Raw genomic sequence first — 21947 nt, 5'->3', positions numbered from 1 at the left:
CTTATAGTATGAAGTTCGAGACTCTGGAGGGAGTACAATACTTTCGGGTGCTGCACGACAATCAAGTAAAAGTATGTTACTATTGTTTGGGACATGATCATCTCGTGAGACATTGCCCTGATTTGTATTGCTACAATTGTGGTGAGTCGGGACATATCACGTGGAGCTGCAAGGCAGCGAGCTGTGGGGTGTGTCGTAAAGGCCCCGCCTGCTGTGAGTGTGTGGCGGAAGGGAGCGAAATGAGCGATGAGATGGGAGAAGGAGCAGGGGAGGAGCGTGGAACGGCCGGAGGTGCGGTGCAGTCGGAGGACACAGCTGGTAAAATGGAGGAAAAAGGAGCACAGGAGGAGGCAGAGGTTGGCGGAGCGGAGATGGAGTTGGAATTGGCGGAAAACACGGCGAGTGCTATGGAGGGGAACAAAGACAACAGCGGGCAGCAAGGGTCGAGTGCAGACTCGAGCCTTTGTGCAGTACGGCTCCCCCTGGGGAGTCTGGTGTCGGCGGGGGGAGAGGAGGCGGGAGTGGGGTGTGTGGTGGATGTGAGTGCTCCGGGGAAAGGAGCGGAGTTGGATATTTTGGTGGGCGGGAGGGGGCAGGGCGGGGAGAGGGTGCAGGAGGCAGAGGCCTTAAAGGGACAGCAGAATGGGATCGGCGAGATGGAGACGTTAGAAGAGAGCAATCTAGGTGAGCCATTGTCCCATGGAGTGAGGGAACAGGGTGCAAGGGTCAGAGGTAGAGACGTGGTCTAAGGGGGCGGCACAGTGGGAGAAACTGCGATAGCAGGAAGACTCTCTGTGGGAGATGAAGTATCTGACGGGGAGCAGGATTATGTATCGGACGGGGAGCAGGCACAGGGGGTTGCAGAAGAGCTTGAGTGTGAGGAATTAGAGGGGGACAGAGACATGGAAGTCGGGGATGGGGTGGCATCATGTGGAAAGGGAAAGGTTAGTGAGGGGCAGAAGGAGGGAGAAAGGGCAGCCCCTGGGCCCAAAGGTAAGGCAAAAAAGAGGCTGAAACAGCAGGGAGGGGTTAAACAGGAGGGGAAAAAGAGTCGGAGGCTGCAGGAAAAAGCAACAGCTGGGCGAAAAGTTGAGAAGGAGCATGTGAGGAGGGGAGAGCCAGAGATTAAATGATGGGGAGATTATTGTGCATACTTCCCTTCTTTGGAGCCATGATTACATTGGTCTCGATCAATGTGAACGGTCTGAGGGGTGAGAAGAAATTGCAGCAGTTGTTGCAGGGTTTTAAAGGCACGGACTTGTTGTGTCTGCAAGAAACCTTTTGGGATGAGGATATTCTGGAAAGAGTTCAGAAGGTTTGGAAGGGAGAGGTGTTTGCAAGTTGTGCGAACAACAACCGTAGAGGGGTGGCTGTTTTGGTGAGTCCGTCCATAGAAGAGAATGTTGCCTTGGTAGACAAGGACACTGAGGGAAGATTTTTACAGCTAAGGGTAAAATTGGAAGGTTTTAACTGTGATCTTTTTAATATCTATGCACCGAACGACCATGGGAAGCGTCGCGAGTTTTTTCGGGGGTTATTCACTAAAGTGGCAGAGGTGGAAAATCCTTGTATTGTGGGGGATTTTAATGTATTTTTATCTTGGATGGACATTTCAGCCCAGATTACTTTTAAAGAGGATAACTCCAGAGGGATGATTACAAAAATGATGGCAAATTTAAATTTGAGAGACTTATGGAGGGACCGGAACCCCATAAAAAGGGAGTTCTCCAGAGCAGGTTGGGTGGGTGAGGTTTTAAAACAGAGCCGAATAGATTTTGTGCTAATGCGGGAAGGGTTAAGTTCGGAGGTGATGGAGATTTTTTATAAAAAAGTATTTTTTAGTGATCACTCGGCTTTGGTTCTTAGAATTAGGAACAGCAGAGTTAAGATCGGTTCAGGGGTGTGGATTTTAAACAATCAATACCTGAAGGAAAGTGCTTATAAAGAAGGGATTTTAAATATAATAAGGAATGCTCAGAGGGAACTTTTGTTCTTGAAAGAAAGAAGAGTTTGGTGGGACAATTTTAAATACGAGGTTAAAAAAATTTCGGTGCGTTATGGGAAAAAGAGGGCGGCAGCTAACCGGTATCGAGAAGAGAATTTAAACAAAAGGTTTATGGATGTCTGTAAAGCAGTGGATGGAGGGGATAAGGGAGCTGAGACTAAGTTACGGGTGCTAAAGGAAGAATGGGAATCACTGCAAGCGGAAAAATGCAAGGGGGCCATTCTCCGTGCAAAGGCTGGAGATGCATTGGAGGGCGAAAGATGCACTGGATATTTTCTAGAGCAAGAGAAGCGGCGACAGAGATTATCGTTAATTGAGGAATTGAAGGTGGGGGAGAGGATTATTCATGAAAGTGGGGAGATTTTGGAGGCAGCTAGCAGCTTTTATCGAGAGCTATATACAAAAGAAGACATTTCCAATTTGGAGATGGAGAGGGTTACTGCTTTTATTGAAAAGGGTTTGAAGGAGGATGAGAGAGGCATGTGTGATAAAGAAGTAGGATTAGCGGAAATAAAAGTAGCAATAAGTGGAATGAAGGGGGGGAAAAGCCCAGGGTCCGATGGACTAAGTGCAGAATTTTATAAGAAATTTTTCGAGATTTTAAGTCCATTGCTCTTAGGAGTTTTTAAGGAAATTGAAATTGAGGGAGGCCTGGCCCCATCTATGAGGAGAGGTATCATAAGCTTAGCTTATAAAAATAAAGGGGATAGACAGGATCTGAAGAATTGGAGGCCCATCACACTATTAAATGTGGATTATAAGATCTTGGCGAGGGTTATGGCAAACCGTTTGAAGGAAGTGTTACCGGAGATAGTTTGGCCCTCTCAGTCCTATGGAGTCATAGGCCGGGGCATTGCGGATTCTGGGGTCTCAATCCGAGATGCGATAGAACTCATGGAAGAGAGTGGGAGGGAGGCTTATGTATTAAAGATAGATCAAGAGAAAGCCTTTGATAGGGTCTCTCATGAGTTTTTATTGAAGGTTTTGGAAGCATTTGGTTTCAAGGAAAATTTCATTCAGTGGATAAGGATTTTTTATTCAAACATATTTAGCTGTGTTAAATGTAATGGTTTTTTATCCAAGTATTTTCCGATACAGAGATCAGTGAGGCAGGGTTGTCCCCTGTCACCATTGTTGTACACATTGGTAGCAGAACCATTAGGTTACATGATGCGAAAGAAACAAGGAGTAGGTGGGATTGTGGCACCCAGTTTCTGTGATACACCAATATGCAGATGACACAACCCTAACATTGAGAAATGGGGAGTCAGTGAGAAAAGCTATGGAGGTAGTGGAGGAATATTGTAGAGCTTCAGGTGCCAGAGTGAATTATAGTAAGTCCCAATGCCTGGTTGCAGGGAGGGGTTGGGGGAATGTCCCTTTAAGGTGGTGGAGGTTGTGGAAGTGCTGGGGGTGCATATGGGGTGCAAGAAAGACAGGGAAGAAGTGGATCGATTAAATTGGGAACCGAAGGTTATGAAAATTAAAAAGATTTTGGGAAGATGGGAAAGAAGGTGGTTGAAAGTGCAAGGAAGAGCGACAGTGGTGTCTGCTCTCCTGCTATCTAAGCTATGGTACTTATTGACGGTGGAGGATATTCCTGAGTGGGCAGAAAAGTCCATCCGAGAGGCTTGTGTGAGGTTTTTATGGGAAGGGAAACCAGCCTTGGTGGCCTACAATACCATCATTGGACGGAGAAATCAGGGAGGACTCAACTTCCCAGATATTGATTTGAAGAAAAAATCCTTTAGAATCAAATGGGTGAAGAGATTTCTTCAGAAGTCAAATTCAAGTTTTTGGAAGAGTTGTTTTGAGCATTTTTTAAAACAAAGTGGGATAAGAGGGCAGGGGATATTGTATATGGAATACAATAATATGTTTTTGAAATCGATTAAGCTCCTCCCTAGATTTTATAAGGGGGTGGTAGAGACTTGGGCTCAATTTTTTAAAAGTGTGCGGTTTATGCCTAAGGGGGCTGAGGAATTTTTAGAGCAGCCCTTATTTTTGAACAGGTGGGTCAACATCGAAGGAGAGGTTTTATTTAATCAAGCTTTTATAAAAGCTGGGATTATATCTGTGAAAGATGTATTATATGAGGTGATTCCAGGTTGGTTGCAGGAAGCGATTGTGAGGGACATGGTGTGGGAGGAGGATCAGGAGGTAGAAGGAAAAGCAATAGGAATCATGTATGAGAAGATTGTGAGGGCAATGCCACAGGATTGGATGGAAGAAATAAATGTGGAAATCTCCAAAGGAAGTAAAATGCGTCCTGCTTTTCCAAGCTTCGTACTGGAGAAAGGAGGAGAGTTGGTCCAATTTGACAACTGTAATACTCGAGATTTCTATGAGGTATTCAGAGAATGGAGATTCAAGACACCTGCTGGTCAGGAGTTTTGGCAGAGTATATACCCACAGCTGGACTTCAACAGGATTTGGAAAGGAGTGTGGGCGAATTTTATATGCCCAGAATGGATTGAGCTGGATTTCAAATTGGCTCACAACCGGATTTTTACCATGACGGTCTTGTGCAAGATTGGACGTGTGGAGGCGGCAACTTGCCCAATGTGTGGGACACAGGATGAGACTCTGTCCCATTTACTGGTGTTATGTCCGCAGTTAAATGACTTTAAGTACTATGTTCGACAGTTGTGTGAAGCTTTTTTGCTGGGTGGGGACCGAACGGCAAGAAGGGGAATCCCGTGGGACTCAATTTTGAGATGGGGATTGCTGGAGAGTCTGCCCGAGTCTAGCGGAGCGGCAATTAATTTAATGTTCAGTTTGGCTAGATTCGTGATTGTGCAAGAAGGAATGCTCTGTTTTTTAAGGGGCGGAGAATCAATCTGAAAGAGTATTTTAAATATAAGCTAAAAGACCATTATAAGGCTCTGTGGATGTTTTATTCAGAAAGGAATTTAAGGACAGTATTTTACAACCAATTTTTAAAGCACAATCGATTAATATATGTTGCAGGTGACAAATTAAACTTCAGGTTTTGATGTTAAAATGTGGTGGCGGAATGGCTGTGTAGGGTGGTGGAATTGATTTGTATCATACGATGTAATGATCACGATGTTGTAAATGTTCTTAATGTTCAGTAAAGTATATTAATATTAAAAAAAAGTGGGTGGCACTCTCGCCTCTGAGTCAGGTTGTGACCCACTCCAGAGACTTGAGCAAAAAAATCTAGGCTGACGCTCCGAGATGCTAACTTTTGGAGGAGATGTTAAATCGAGGCCCTGTCATCCCTCTCAGGTAGTCCCATGGCATTATTTTGAAAAAGAGTAGGGGAGTTCTGCCCGGTGTGCTGGCCAATATTTCTCTCTCAATCAACAACACTAAAACAGATTATCTGGTCATTATCACATTGCTGTTTGTGGGAGCTTGCTATGCACCAATTGGCTGCTGTGTTTCCCACATTACAACAGTGACTACACTTCAAAAGTTCTTCATTGGCTGTAAAGCACTTTGGGACGTATATAAACGCAAGTCTTTCTTTCTTTCACTCACTGACACACTGCCTTCTCTCTCGCGGGATAAGGTGATGGACAACCAGAGGCAGAAGGCGCTAACCAGAGGGAGACAGGCGTGCCTCCATATTCTAACCCCCGTGGAGGAGACACTACTGGCCATTATTGGGATGCCCATTGCTGAGGCCGTGGCCAGCGGTGGGTCTGAAACTGTAAGTTGCAGGGTTCTCAAAATTCCTGCACTCCCCAAATTATGGATCAAGGGACCCTGTTTAGGACAAGTTATTAAAAGCAAGGTACCCAATATGGCTTCTGTAAACCTCGTGACCAAAATTGACAGGATTTTTAAAAGCAAGGCTCTTGCAGACAAGCAGGCCCGGAGACGAAACTTAAAATGCAGGAATCTGTGAAACAGGACTCTCTGGAACAGCCAGACAAAGTAAACACAGAATATGCATTCATTTGACTTGAATCCAATCAAGCTAGAATGGGCCTATAATCATGGCCATTAGGTTTCTGCATGTTTAATCGGTAACCGCTCACAGTAGCCATCGAGTCAGGATGGGGACAATTAGGTCTTATCCATGACAAACAACCAGGGCATCGGGGCCATTAGACCCGGAGACAACCATTCCAAAAGTCGTTAAAATAAATGGTTGTAATCATTTAAACAAGCCCGCCAAAAGTTAGACAATGGACTAACCTGATTTGGCGCGCAGATAAGGAGTTGAAGAACAGGTATAATTGTAGGCACATCAGTAGCAATCGCTCTCTTGACTCTGACCTCTGGCCTGTGGCCTTGGCCTGCTGCCGCTCGTACTCGCGTCCTGGCCTCGTGGCGGGTTCTCTTCTCGCTCCCCGCACCGCTCAACAACCAAGGACGCTCATTACACCGGGGCCAAGTGTGGGAGGAGAACGAGACCCGAGTTCAAAGCCACACAGGCCACAAAGGGGCAGACGAGACGAGACGAAGATGAAGGTAAACCGATAAAAGCAGAGAAGGACAGCGAAAGACGCATTGGTAAAAACCAAATGCCTAGTTATAAGCTGGCGTTTGGTGAAGAAATTGGCAGTGCATGTATGGACAGTGAGAATAAGTTGGCGTTTGTCACATGAACATTGCGAATAAGCTGACGTTAAAGGTGGGTGGCAGCGCCCACGACGAATAAACTGGCGTTCGAAGCTTGGGTAGTGAAATCGTCTGAGCGGTAAAACCCGCCAACCGACCCCTGACCGTAACATTACCGCCAACGACCACCCGAGGGAGAAAAGAAGAAAACCCATCGTGACGAGACGACAATGGCAGCTGAGGAAAAGGGAGGGTGCTTCGCATCAACAAATTCAGCGCCGCGTCCTAAGACCACGTGGCGACGGGGTACCCCAAAGGACAGGGAGAACAGACCTCAAAACTCACAACCTTTAAAGCAACAGGTTTTGGATTGGTGAGCATGAATTCCTGGCCCCTCATAGCTTAATCTAGTTAGGTATAGGGGGTGGGATAAAGATAAGGGGATTGTTAATGTCGTTGTTTTTCCCTCGATGTGCCGTGTGTTCCCCATTCCTATATAAGTGTAATTGTTTATGCCTGTATTTTCATACCAGTAATTTTTTTTGCATCTGTGTTCACTGTGGAGAAGGACGATGTGGACATAGAAATCAGGCAGGGGGACTGTGATATACTTGAACATATTAGCATCGAGAGGGAGGAGGTACTAGCAGTTTTAGCAGGATTAAAAGTGGATAAATCCCCAGGCCCGGACGAGATGTATCCCAGGCTACTATGTGAGGCAAAGGAGGAGATTGCAGGGCCTCTGACACAAATTTTCAGAACCTCTCTGGCCACAGGGGATGTACCAGAGGACTGGAGAACAGCTAACGTCGTACCATTATTCAAGAAGGGTAGCAGGGATAAACCAGGGAATTACAGGCCAGTGAGCCTAACATCAGTGGTAGGGAAATTATTGGAAAAAATTCTGAGGGACAGAATTAGACTCCCCTTGGAGAGGCAAGGATTAATTAGGGATAGCCAGCATGGCTTTGTCAAGGGAAGATCATGTCTGACCAATTTAATTGAATTTTTCGAGGGGGTGACTAGGTGTGTGGATGAGGGTAGTGCAGTGGATGTGGTTTACATGGATTTCAGTAAGGCTTTTGATAAAGACCCGCATAGGAGACTGGTCAGGAAGGTAAGAGCCCATGGGATCCAGGGTGCCTTGGCACATTGGATCCAAAACTGGCTTAGTGGCAGAAGGCAGAGGGTGATGGTGGAAGGTTGTTTTTGTGACTGGAAGCCTGTGTCCAGTGGGGTACCGCAGGGATCGGTGCTGGGTCCCTTGCTGTTTGTGGTCTACATTAATGATTTGGATGTGAATGTAAAAGGTATGATCAGTAAGATTGCAGATGACACGAAAATTGGTGGGGTGGTAAATAGCGAAGCGGGAAGCCTCAGGCTACAGGACGATATAGATGGGTTGGTCAGATGGGCGGAACAGTGGCAAATGGAATTTAACCCTGAAAAGTGTGAGGTGATGCATTTTGGAGGGACTAACAAGGCAAGGGAATACACAATGAATGGTAAGACCCTAGGAAAGACAAAGGATCAGAGGGACCTTGGTGTGCATGTACATAGATCCCTAAAGGCAGCAGAACAGGTGGATAAGGTGGTTAAAATGGCATATGGCATTAAAATGGCATTAGCCGAGGCATAGAATATAAGAGCAGGGAGGTTATGATGGAGCTGTACAAAACACTGGTAAGGCCACAGCTGGAATACTGTGTGCAGTCTGGTCGCCATCTCTGTAGGGGGTTTCTCTTGCTCGTTCTGGTCTCCTACCAGGCTTCGTGCAATAATTACCCTTGAGTGGTTCGACCCACTCTTCCCTACGGTTCTAGACCTTGGACTTAGGTGCAGGGAACTGTAGTGCAGAGAAAGACTCAATAGACCAGGTTGAATAGCACGAAATGGATGCTTTTATTATGAAACAGTTTGCAGCATTATAAAATACATGTCATAAGCACAGATTAAAGTAACTACAAGCATGCACATATCTATAAACTTAACTCTATGGAAATGGGAAACACACGGCACATCGTAAAAGGGGAAACACATTACGATTACCCTTAACCCCCTCCCCTAGACCTAAACTAAGTTTCGACTTGAGGAACTCGGGATCATGCTCACCACTTTCAGATTCGCAAAAAGGGGGTTCGCAGCCTTTTGGCAGAGCTTTCCGTCGTCACGTGGATTTGGAAACTTCTGGCGCAGTTTGTTTTTCTTACGCGATGAAGCAGCAGATACATACAGCCTTGATGAGCGCTCGTCATGGATGAATCCGTTAAACCTGTGTTACCTTTACTGAAAGGCTGCCGAAGAACTGGATGCACCTTGGAGACTCTGCTACCGATGTGATGTTGTAGAAATGGATGCACATGGAAGGTCCGTTGCCGAATGGGATGTTGAGGCACTGGAGTGCTAGGCCCAGAGTGTCCTTTTCTCCGGCCTGGATTGTCGTTTTTCCCGAGGGTGTCTTCTCCTTCGGCCTGGGTCGTCGATGATCTCCCGACAAAGGTACCCGGGCCACCCTCCTTCGTCTTCCCGTCGTGGCTGAGCCTTGTTTGGCCGAAGAGTCCGTCCCGAAGCGTTCTCAAAAGAAGAGACGTCCTGAATTGAATCGTAACTACTGAATTGTGTACCCGAAGCGTGAATCTGAAGTGAAGCGCCTGATGGACCTTTCAATCCATAGTTATACCTTTTTTTGGGACAGTCTTATCTCCTGCCAAATCATAGTCCAGTCTTTGTAATATTTTTGGCGGGCAGAAATCTCTGCAGGGGCACTTTGTCTTTGTAACGGGAGCCGGTGATAGCTTAACTGGCCTTCCTGGGCTGATAATATCTTTTTCTTTGTCACCGTAACTCGGTTCGTATATTGATCGGTCTGGAGATTGCCCTTGATGGCTGTTAAACGGTTTTCCTTTGTACAGCAAATGGGTTTAAGTGTTCATTCAATTGTCCGCCCATTTCTTGATGGGCCTCATCCTGTTACCCAAAACTGTCCTGTACTTAGAATCTAATTAGTATGTATGCTCAGTTCCCTGAGTTTCGGTTTCCCGATACTGGCTTTCGCGGGCTTACTGTCCTCAATCCACAAGCCTGTCTGGCTTGCAGTAACACAAATCAAATGGTCCCAGAAACTGATCACGAGGTCCGGCGGCCATTTTGTATGCCCTTTTATCAAAGGTTTTTCTGTACAAGCTTCTTTTGGTCAATAAACTGTCTTATTAACCCTATTTTCTTGCGTGATTAATTACTGAAAATTTCGAATCTTACAGTCCTCCCTGTGGTACTGAGAGCTTGCTTAAAGTATCAATAATCCTTGGTGAGCAAATTTTCCCTGATTCCTCACACCCAAACATTCCTGGTAATTAACTATCTATGACCCTCACGACACATGCAGTTCCCATTTCAGAAAAATTACCTTGTGTACAATTGGACAATCATAGGCAGTACTACCTTAAACTATAACACATTCATCTTTCAGATGTGAAGGGACCGATACCCCTTATACCACCTGCATACACCTTTTATTAATCAAAAAAACAGAAAATCTTATCAACAGTTATAACACAACAGTATTCACACACTTAAATCATGCAGTGGCTAAAATCAAGAGTGGAGGGACGCTTTAACTTTTAATACTTAGCAGCTTAAACTGGGGTGTCCTCTTCCCCCACTCGTACATAGCGTTCTCTCCATTCTCCTGTGCTCTCGTGCCTCTGGAGGCATTTGCCTCTCTTGCAATGCACGAACAGTAGGAATATTACAATTAAAACCTGACACACTACTAAGATATGGGATGCTATTCTAATCCAGGCTGGGATCTCTATATTAGTGAACAGGTCCCACCATGGTGGGGTGACTATGTCCAATATGTCTTTCCCTATCTCTAATGTCTTCTGCTCCAGTGTGTAGAAATGCTTCTGTGAAACTATAACGGCTTTTAAAATCTTGGTGAGGCGTTCGGGAAGAGGGGGAATGACATAACCAAAATGCGCGACGAATCGCTGCAAGTCCATGAAATTCTCTTTTACAGTGAGGTGAACGGTGGAAGGTACAGGAATGGGGACAATCTGGTGTTGTGCCACTTGAACTTCAGCCCTGGGTTTAAAACAGAAGCTGCTGTCACTGACCGGACACCACCCGTGCTGTCCGTGGCGGTAGTGAGGCGCTGCAGTGGTGACACAGTATGTCCCACCTCCGATATATGCCACCTGCAGGGGCACATGGTCCTTTGCCATTGCCTCCATGGTGCAATTTATCGGCTTCGTGCTCGCGGCTCTGAACCCGCACTGTGGTTTCAAAAAGGCATTCAAGTGCTGGGGACACAGGATGATGTGTGCTCCCCGGCTTCGACACCCCGAGAGGTCGGTGCCTGTCATCGTACGCTCCCATCTGATGACATAAGGCGGGACCACTGCGTAACGAATGTGCGCACCCCCCTGAATGACTCCAATGTTCTCCACCCTGTATACCGGGGCGGGCTTTGCTGCGGGACCCAACACCGGCATCCTTACCACTATTCCCATGATAGTGTGATTCGAGCGTCCGCAGTCCACTGGGACTGGGTACGCCTCTGCAGCTAGTCTGAGCTGGCACGGACTTAATGCGTTCTCAAAAGGGTGGAGCGCTTGCAAGTGCTTGTTGCTGATCCAGGACAGGACCAAACCTTGTTTTAAATCCTCCAGATTACTGCGGCCCTCGCCCAGTAACCACGCCCCGTATAGCACACAGGCCTCGTTCTGCGCAGCCTGATCGGACGCATTCCAATCCTCCCTAATGAGTGCATTTACCGTTCTAGCGTGTTTCTCCAGCTCAGCAATTATTTCTTTTAAGTGTAGTGTCATGGCCTGGTCCTCATGTAGCTCGGAACCCACTACCTTATTTTCGTTAGTCAGTATGTTCCTTAACTGGGCTTTTAAACCATTGATCTGTGTCTGCAGCTCCACGTTGTCTAGAGCATTGACAACAGACGTCCCGGTGTTAAAAGCAGTGAAAATGTCATTTACAGTACCCCTTCTTTGCCTCCCTACCCGATCCAAAACTTCCTGTGGTGTGGTGTACAATTTGGCCTTGTCGATGTCGGCAAAGTCAAACTCATAAAATTGTCTGAACATTCGGGTTAACAGGACCTGGTACAACTGTTCCGTCTCCTTGGGACACCACTCCGGCAATCGTACCTCAGTGAGGTTTAAAATCACTGAGGCCACCGCGTAGTGTACCCCTTGGTGCAGCACCTGACTGGTGGGTACCAATACTAAACCGTTCCCGGGTCCCTTTGTGGTGGTGGGGCACCCTTCCTTCTGGGCTAGCGCTACCGGAATCGTGGGCAGGGGCTTGCGTGGGTGGGTGATGAGTTCAGTGGCGTTTACCGGAATCGGGGAGAATGGGGCTCCGCACGCCCGAGTGCTGACATCCCATCTCATCCCTTTCCCTTCATCCTGCCACTGCCTCTGGAAAAAGATGGATACGCCCTTGGGGCAAACGCGTTTTGAACCCCACATACAGACATATATCCCTTCATCTAGTTCCCACCATTTGTCCCAACACACACGTAATTGTCCGTCAGTCCCCGTAATTGTCCGATGGGTATTGTTACCCAGTCGCTCCCACTCGATAGTAGAGTTCTTCATGCCCTTTCCCAGCTTTCGTAGCCACCACCATCTACTTAGCGGTACATTCCCATTACACACCAAACAGATCCTCTTTCCCACGGTAACGCTGACTCTGGGTGCAAGGATCCTCACCCGAGGGCACGATAACGAAGTCTCTTGGTAGGCAAAACCGAAATTGCTGGAGTATTCCGTAGAATTCGTCCCCAGCCATCCTGGCCATCTCCCTTGGTGGAAGTAGGTGGCGGTTTCCTCAACCTCTCGCTTCCCCGTCCCATCCGTCGCAATGGGGGCTGTGTCCCCGGAACATCCGAACACGATGACGTCCTTGGTGCGGCCTCGGTAGGCCAACCCGCAACCGATCGCCGCGAGCACCACGAGAATCCTTTCCATTGTATCCCTGGTTTCTGTAATCGATAAGATGATGTAGCCAGGCTCCCAATAGGTGCTGGCCTAATTAAACGGACGCGCGGGTCCCTTGACCCCGCTTCCAAACACACACACATACTGGGCAGACTTCGAAAACGACCTTTTAAAACGTCCCCATCCTCTTAAACTTTACATACCTTAAACTATCATTATAATTACCTAGCTTAACTTATCATTTCCTAAACCTATTTACAGCGCCGCCCTCCTTCGGGCGGCCTACTTAATTCCTGTGAGGGTTGCAGCGTGCCGCTCCCTGTGGCGGGGCTGCACTGACCTTCGGCTTTGATCCCCCGCAGCCTGTCGCTGCTGAACAGGAACCGTGCCTTTCCTGGGCTGCTCTGGACCGAGGTTGGGGGAAATAAGGAGAATTTGGCTAATGCTTTCTGGGCTGAGGCGTTCGAGTCGACCTACGAGGGGATGCTTTGGGCGAGGCTCCCAGGGCTGACGGACCGGGGACCGGGACGTTCACCGTCACAGCCTGTGGTCCCACCACAGCTGCCGGCTCCGGCTCCCTTCCCTCTGGCTCCGCCCCCCCGGGGCCGGGATTTGTGGCATCCGACCCCACCTCACCTGTCCCTACAGGTGGTGAGTCTCCGCCCCCAATCCCCACCTCCCCTAAGCTTGAGTCGAGGGCGGGATCTTCGTCCTCTGACTCTTCCTCCTCCGTGATCGGGTCAAGGGCGGGGTCGAGCTGTTCGGGCTCTTCCTCGTCCGAATCCCAAATTAGAGGGGAGACCTCCCACTCCATTGGGATGACTCCTCCCTTCACGCAGGCTACAGTTCCAGCCTGTGTGGTCTGTGACTCTGTCGCAGGCTGAGGATTTTTGTCCTCAGACTTGGCCCCTGTTGTTGGCCCTTGTGCACCCGGTTTAAACAGTTTGCACTGGTTAATGTGAAACCATTTAGTACGTCGGGGCACCTTCACTGCATAAACCATGGGGCTGGCCTTGTCCACAATGCTGTAAGGCCCCATGTACAGTGGTTCAAAACTCCCCACCCGGGCATAGTTCCTAACCATGACCTGGTCTCCGACTTCCCACTCTTGTTGCTTACGAGGTTCCAGCAACAGTCGATTTCCCTGATGCTGTCTCACCATGTTCCCAGCCGCTTGCCCATAAATCTGTTTCAGGCGCTCCAAAAGGGTTTGGACGAACTTGTCTCGCTTCACCTCTTGGAGCTGGCCCTCAGTGAGCACCGGGGCTAGTACATGGGTGGGTGTTCGCATGATCCTTCCAGTCATTAACTCGTGCGGGGAGTACCCCGTACTTTTGGACTGGCTGGCCCGGATCCCCATGAGGACTAAAGGCAGGATCTCCACCCATTTCTGTGGCGAGCCCATTGTCTCTTTCCTCAGCTTTTCCTTGAGGGTTCGGTTCATGCGTTCAACAATCCCGGATGACTGGGGATTGTACGCTACATGCCACTTCCCTTCAATGCCCAAGAGCATGAGGGTGTTCTGCATCACTTGACCGGTGAACTGACTCCCTTGGTCGGACTCAACAAAACAGGGGAGCCCCCACCGTGAGAACACTTCCCGGATCAAGATCTTGGCAGTACCCAGCGCCGTAGCTGTTCTACACGGGAAGGCTTCTCCCCACTTGGTGAACACATCCACCAGGACAAGGCAGTACTTATAGCCTCCCTGGGCGGCGGGCAGGGGCCCTATGTAGTCGACCTGAATCGATTGCCATGGTCCCTCTACCCTCCTTATGTGCCCCATGGGCACCTTCCTTTTGTGGGGGTCTGGGTTGTTAGCAGCGCATACAAGACAGCTTGCACAGAACTCGCGGACATCGTCTCGAAGTCCCGGCCACCATCCCGCCTGCTCTACCCGTTGCCAGGTAACCTCAGGCCCGGGGTGTCCTGCCCCTGGACCCTCATGGGCCAGTTGCAGGAATTCCCTCCGGTGCTGCTGCGGCACAACCCACTGTTCCTCTCGGACCAGCATGCCTTCTTTGACTGAGAGGGTTGCCGTACTGTACGGACCCTCTACCTGCTTGCCCTCAGTAATGGCTTTGAGGACTGTTTTTAGGGCGGGATCCAGGGTTTGGACGGTCTTTAGGTCTAGGGGCAGTGTCACCCCTGTGTTCCCTGGAGTTCCCTCCCTGTCTCGGATCGCTGCCACGGGCCCGGGTCCATAGGGGTCCCAGAAAATGCCGTTGCGGGCACCCTCCCTGGCTAGCGCATCCGCCTGCTGGTTGCCCTGACTGCGGGGTTCTGTGGTGGAATGAGCCTTCACCTTGTGGATGAACACCTCCCCTTCCTCCCCCACAGCTGCCAGGATCTTTTCCAGCAAGGGCTTAACTGTTAAAGGCCGTCCGTCCGCGGAGGTATATCCGCGGCGGGACCAGATGGCGAGGTACTCCGTACACGAATTGCATGTGAACATGCTGTCCGAGCAAATCGTGTATGGGGTTGGGAAGATCTCGGGGTGGGTAACCACGTACGCCACCGCGGACAGTTCAGCCTGCTGTGCGCTCATAGTGCTGGGGAGCTTAATCGCCAGGGCAATGTCTGCCGTAGGGTCATAAACTCCACACCCTGTGAGTCGTTCGCCAGCAGATACCGTGCTGGAACCGTCTACGTAGATCTCGCGGCCTGTGGGGTGTATTCCGGCCCGTAAACCTATGTTGACCTCCCATACCCCTTCTACGGAACACCGATGGGCTGTTCCGGGATATACCATGTTGGCTGCGAGCTTTGGCTCGCAGAGACCTTTAACTTTGAGATCCATCTGGGAAAGGAGGAGGGTCCAGCGCGCAATCCGAGCGCTGCTCACGGTCCCATCCTTAATCCTTCCATCCAGAAGCATCTTTGTGGGGGTGTGATGGGTGAGGAGAGTGATGGGAGAGGTTCCTGTGAAGATCACTGATCTGTTCACAGCCCAATGCGTGGCCAGGAGATGCCGTTCGCAATTGGAAAAACTCCTCTCCACATCCGTAAGCACCCTGGAGGAATAGACCACTGGCCTCAGCTTGCCGTGTCGCTCCTGGAGCAGCACGGCGCTCAGGCTGTCTCCACTAGCGGCTACTTCCAAGAAAAACTCCTCCCCCCCCCCCCCCCCATCTATGGCCCCTAGGGCTGGCGCGGTTTGCAGATCCCCTTTCAACTTCTCGAATGCTGACTGACAACCCTCGTCCCAAGACCACTCGACTCCCTTGTGTAAGAGTCGGAGTAGCGGGGCTGCTGTGGCTGCATAGTCCTCGATGAAGTCTCTGCAGTACCCGGTCAATCCCAAAAAGGACCTTACACCCGTTACTGTGTTAGGAATCGGCAAATCTTGCACCGATTCCCGCCTAGCCTTATCTATGGCTCTTTCCCCAGCGCGGATGTCCAGCCCCAGGAATTTCACCTCCTGCTGACCGATCTGTGCTTTCTTTGGGTTTACTTTAAAACCCTTCCTTTCCAGCAGCTCCAATAATTCGGCTAATAGTGGGCCGTGCTCCTCCCTTGAGTCCGTGAACAGGAGTAAGTTGTCCACATACTGCACTAACTGATTGGGCTGGCTAAATTCCTTTAAACTTCCTGCCATGCATTGATGGAAAATGCTGGGGCTGTTGTGAAAACCCTGTGGCAAGCAGTTCCAAGTGTACTGTTGCCCTTTAAAAGTAAAGGCAAACTTGTACTGATCCGCAGCGGAATGGACCAAAAACCGTTCGAGATATCCAGCACCGTGAACGTGGTTGCAGATGCTGGAATACTCCCTATTAGGTCGGCAACTGCTGCTACCGTGGGCGCGCAGGCTGGGTTGTTACTATTGAGGACTCTGTAGTCCACCGTGGCCCTCCACGAATTGTCCGGCTTCTTTACCGGCCATAATGGGGAGTTCACGTGAGTGGCTATTGGCCTCAACACGCCCTGCTGCACCAATGAAGATATTGCTGTCTCCATGTCGGGTTCTGCCTCTTTGGGGAAGTTATCCTGCTTTTGGGGTCGGATCATGGGGTCCCCGTCTACGCTGACCTCAAACCCGGTGACTCTCCCACAGTCGTGCTTGTGGGTGGCAAACGCGGTCAGATTGTCCGACACACACGCCTGCAAGTCCGTTGGGACGTCCGCGACCATAAGCTCGAGATCGTAACCTCCTGGTGGCTTCATGGTGCACAGGGTCCCCTTTTCTCCCCTCCCTGGGATCACAACTACCTTGCCTAACCCATTCTCGGCTCCCCAGAGACAGTGATTTCTAAGGTCCATGAGGATCCCGTGTTCCACCAAGAAATCAGCCCCGAGGATGCCTTTACCACCCCCCCCTCATTCCACTTCAATAGGATACACGTCCATGTGGTGTGGAGTGCTCCCAAATGAATGGAGAGCGGGATGGAGTACGCGCCAGCCTGCTCTTTGCCTGTGAAACCCGCTACTGAGTATGGAGCCTGGGTAGACAGAGGTGAGGCAAAAGGTCTAGCTGTGTGGATCACGGTACATGATTGTTAAGTCTGTGTGTTCTAGTTGTAATTACTAGCACAGACTACAAGATTAAAGTTCAACAGGTCTTTACTGGTTGGAGGTCAGGACTATACTAAATACAATATTACTACACAGTGCTTATATACCGGTGGTCACCACCGGTATTACGTATACAGCAGCCAGAGAAAGTAGTACATCTCTTAAGGTGGAACAGGCTTAAGTTCTCTTAAGGTGGAACAGGTTACATACACCACAATCCTCCCTTTTTAGCTTAACAGTCATATCCCCATTTAACACAACATAATAACATATATAACTTCAGGTATAAACAGTTCAAAGGTTCAGTCTCTCAGGAGGCCTTCTGATTCGGTTTGGATAACGCCTTTCAGTGGTCTCTGATTCCTGTTGCTGAGGTGACTCCTCTAGTTGGTCTCCCATGCATTGGGTGTTATCATCATCAGGTACATTCCCTGCCGAGGTAGATGCTTCAGGTTCATTAACGTCTTCCACAGTTGTCTCTGTCGCAACCATGGGTTCGACCCTTGCTCTCGATTCTACCAGTTGATCCGCATGACGCCTTATCACATTGTTACCAATATCTACTGTGTACATCAGAGGTCCTTGTCTGGCCCGAATTGTTCCGGACTGCCATTTTTCATTTCCATAGCCCCTTGCCAACACTGGTTGTCCTACGTCGAAACTTCGAGTGGTCTTGTTATTAATATGCTGGAACTGTTTGTTTTCCACTTCCCTCCGCACATTTGGTTTTAACAAGTCCAACCTGGACCGCAACCTCCTGTTATAAAACATCATGGCAGGACTTTGGTTAGTCACTGCATGAGCGGCGTTTCGATATGCCATTAGGAAATTGTCCACCTTGTGCTGTAGCAGAATCTGATCATCGTTCATGGCCTTTATTGCCTTTTTGAATGTTTGGACAAATCTTTCGGCCAACCCGTTTGTCGCCGGATGATATGGGGCAGAGGTATAATGTTTCACCCCATCCTTCTTTAAGAATTTTTGGAATTCTTCCAACACGAACTGTGGTCCGTTGTCCGAACAGATCTGTTCTGGCAATCCGTTCCTTGCAAATATTGTTCTTAACACCGCAATTGTCTTTTCTGAAGTAGTGGTATTCATCTTGATCACTTCTGGCCATTTGGAATGTGCGTCCCCCGCAATTAGGAACATGGAGTCCATGAATGGACCAGCAAAGTCAATATGTACGCGTTGCCATGGGGCTGAAGGCCATTCCCATGGGTGTAGTGGTGCGATCGAAGGTGCATTTTGCACTTTTTGGCACCCAGCGCAGCTTTTCGTTAACTCCTCTATCTGTTGGTCAATACCCGGCCACCATACATAAGCCCTAGCAAGACTTTTCATCTTAACTCCCCCCAGATGACCTTCATGCAGTTCTTTTAGAACTCGTTCCCTTAACTTGGGAGGAATAATCACTCTTGTCCCGTGCATCAAAGTACCATGGCAGACGGACAGCTGGTCTCGCCTTGCCAAGAATGCTGGTAACAGAGGATCACCACGTGTTGGCCATCCTTTCACTGTCACCTCGTAGACTCTGGACAGTGTCGGGTCGTTCCTGGTTTCTCTTTCAATACTTGCATTGGTGACTGGTAAACACTCGATGATGGTCGAATGAAATAATTCAACAGGATCAACTTTCGTCGTTTCTTCTTCTTCAGGTAGTGGCAGGCGCGACAGCCCATCAGCATTGCCATGCTGCTTCGTACCTTTGAATTCTATTTGATATTGATGTGCCCCTAGGAAAAGGGACCATCTCTGGAGACGCTGTGCTGTCATCACTGAAACACCCTTCTTAGGGTTAAAAATGGATACCAACGGCTGATGGTCTGTCAGAAGTGTGAATTTTTGGCCCTGCAGGTAATGATTAAACTTCTTCACTCCCCATACAAGGCTGAGAGCCTCCCTATCGATCTACGCATAGTTGCGCTCAGCGGAGGTCAATGATCTGGATGCAAACGCGACTGGCCTTTCCGTGCCATTTGGCAACTTGTGTGAGAGTACTGCCCCAATACCATATGGAGAAGCATCACAAGCCAACCGAATAGGCAGTGTCGGGTTGAAGTGAGCCAACACTTCCTCTGAGGTGATCAATTCTTTGCTTTTGCGAAATGCCTTCTTACAGTTTTCGCTCCATTCCCATGGTACCCCCTTCTGTAAAAGAGCGTTTCGCGGGTGCAGTACCGTGGATAGATTTGGTAGAAATTTATGGTAATAGTTAATCAATCCTAGAAACTACCTCAACTGAGAGACATTATCCGGAGCGGGAGCCTTTACAACTGCCTCTATCTTGTCAGGAGACTTATGAAGCCCCTCCCGGTCAATGACATGACCACAGTACGAGATCCGCTTCTGGAAGAACTCACATTTCTGCCGATTAACTCGAAGTCCATACTCTTTCAGTCTGTTGAGCACCAGTTCCAAGTTTGCGAGGTGTTCTTCATCACCATCACCTGTAATCAGAATATCGTCCAGGTAACATTGTGTGCCTGGAATTCCCTGTAATACCTGCTCCATGGCCCTCTGCCAAATTGCTGGAGCCGATGCCACTCCAAAAACCAGCCTATTGTACCAGTACAAACCTCGATGCGTGTTGATCGTGAGGTATTGGCGTGACTCTTCTTCAACCTCCATCTGCAAGTACGCCTGCGCCAGGTCTATCTTGGTGAAGTGTTTCCCGCCAGGCAACGAAGCAAAAATATCCTCAATCCGCGGAAGCGGATACTGCACCGTGCGAAGCACCGGATTAACGGTGATTTTGAAATCTCCACAGATGCGAACCTTCCCTGGTTCTCCTGGCTTGTTGCTCGAAGGACGTTTCATAACGGGAACAATGGGCGTAGCCCACTCACTCCAATCTACCTTAGACAGTACACCTGAACATTCTAGCGCTTCCAGTTCCGCTTCTACAGTAGGTCGTATTGCATAGGGTACCGGTCTGGCTTTAAAAAATTTTGGGTGTGCATGTTCATCAATCTTGATGTTTGCCGTAATTCCTCTCAGTGTTCCCAGTCCCTGCTGGAACACCTCTTTAGCATCATCCAATATTTTGGACAATCGTTTAGGTTTGACATCTGTTTCCCCGGAATCTACCGTTAGTGCCTTCAAGGAGTGCCAGTCCATATTCATTTTCCTAATCCACTCCCATCCCAGTAGTGGTGGACCTCCTTCAGGTAGCACATATAAGTCCATTACTTGGCTTTCTTCGCCCTTGTGGACCACTTTTACCTCCATCTTTCCGATGGGGTACACTCTTTGCCCCGTGTATGTTTTCAATATAATCTCCGTATCCCATAGGGGAATATGTTGGAATAACCTTTTGTAATCTTTCTTATTCATGACCGTCAATGCCGATCCAGTGTCCAATTCCATCTTTACTTGGACTCCTGCTATCTGAAGGGTGACCCAAATTGTCTGGAGATCTGCATCCTTACCAACGTTGTGTACTCTTAAGCTACCCAGTTCATTACTGCTAGCGTCTGAATCTGACTTCTGTTCGGTCGAACTGTTCTTTGTCACCTTGTGTACCTTTATGTATTTTCCTTGCGGTGACTTTTTGTTGCTGGTCTTCTTTCCTGACCGGCATACTTTAGCTATGTGGCCAAGCCTGCCACACGTTCTGCATTCTTGGTTTTTAAACCAACACTGGTTCTGATCGTGCGTTGTCTTTCCACAACGATAACATTTTACAGTACTCAAACCCAATTTATTTGTACTGAGTTCCGGTGACCGTAGCTGCATTACTGCCGTGCCTCTCGCTGCAGCTTCATGTGCTGCTGCCATAGTGACCGCTTTCTCAAGCGTCAGCTCATTCTCCTCGAGCAGTCGCTTTTGTGTATCTTCTTTTAATAAACCACACACAAATTTATCTCATAGCGCCTCTGTCAGTCTCGTTCCAAACTGACAGTACTTTGCTAGCTTACGCAATTCCATTAAATATTCAGCATTGCTTTCATCCTTCAGCTGCCTTCTGCTGTAAAATTTAAATCGTTCCGGTAGCATCAGCGGCGTGGGGTTTAGATGATTTTTCAGGACAGTAACAATCTCCTCGAACGTCTTATCCGCCGGTTCATCTGGTGATAAAAGGTGTTTCAATTGTCCGTATGTCTTCGCACCCATTAAGTTTAATAATGTTAGTGCTTTCTCTTCATCTGGGATTTTATTTGCTTTACAATAATTTTGTATGCGTTCTACATACATGGCCCAATCTTCGATGTCGCTATCAAAGGTATTAATGTTCCCATGTTTAGGCATCGTTGCAATTTAATTTATTTTAATTTTTATCCAAGATGGCGGCTTCCCGCTCTTGTCTTCGTCCTCCGCCTACAAAATGGCGGTTTTCCCGCACTTGGCGGTCTTCACCCGTCCCCTGACGCTGTCTCTGCTTCACCGCGGCTCTCGCGCCTTCAGTTGCCCCAGACGCTGCGCCTTTTTAGCCCGAATGCGGCCCGGCCCTTATCACCAGCCGCGATCGATGTCCCCGCGCTGCACCTTTCGGCCCGAATGCGGCCCGGCCCTTATCTCCGGTCACGATCGATCTCACCGCCCTTATTCCTCCATCTTCCCTCCCCGTCTGTACAGCCAACGCGGCCGACTTTCTGGTCGCGTCGCTGCCCGGCTTACCCACCACCGAGGTAGAAAGAAGATAGCTGACAGCCGCTGATGGAGGCTTCGAGTTCAGGATGTCTTCTGCACTCTGGTTTCTCGATGTCTGCCGCGCGACGTGTCTTCCAGCAGGGTGATGAGGGTGGAAGCCTCTCTTCGACGTCCGTTCTGTGGACGAAGCCGCCGTGGATATAAACTGCCGCAGGGTAAGAATCGGACTCGTCGCCACTGTTAAGTCTGTGTGTTCTAGTTGTAATTACTAACACAGACTACAAGATTAAAGTTCAACAGGTCTTTACTGGTTGGAGGTCAGGACTATACTAAATACAATA

Source organism: Somniosus microcephalus, chromosome 28 (genome assembly GCF_052327205.1).
Source record: "Somniosus microcephalus isolate GS21.2 chromosome 28, FLI_Smic_1.0, whole genome shotgun sequence".
NCBI lineage: Eukaryota > Metazoa > Chordata > Chondrichthyes > Squaliformes > Somniosidae > Somniosus > Somniosus microcephalus.
The sequence above is the reverse complement of the archived record's forward strand: the minus strand, read 5'-3'. Positions refer to the sequence as shown.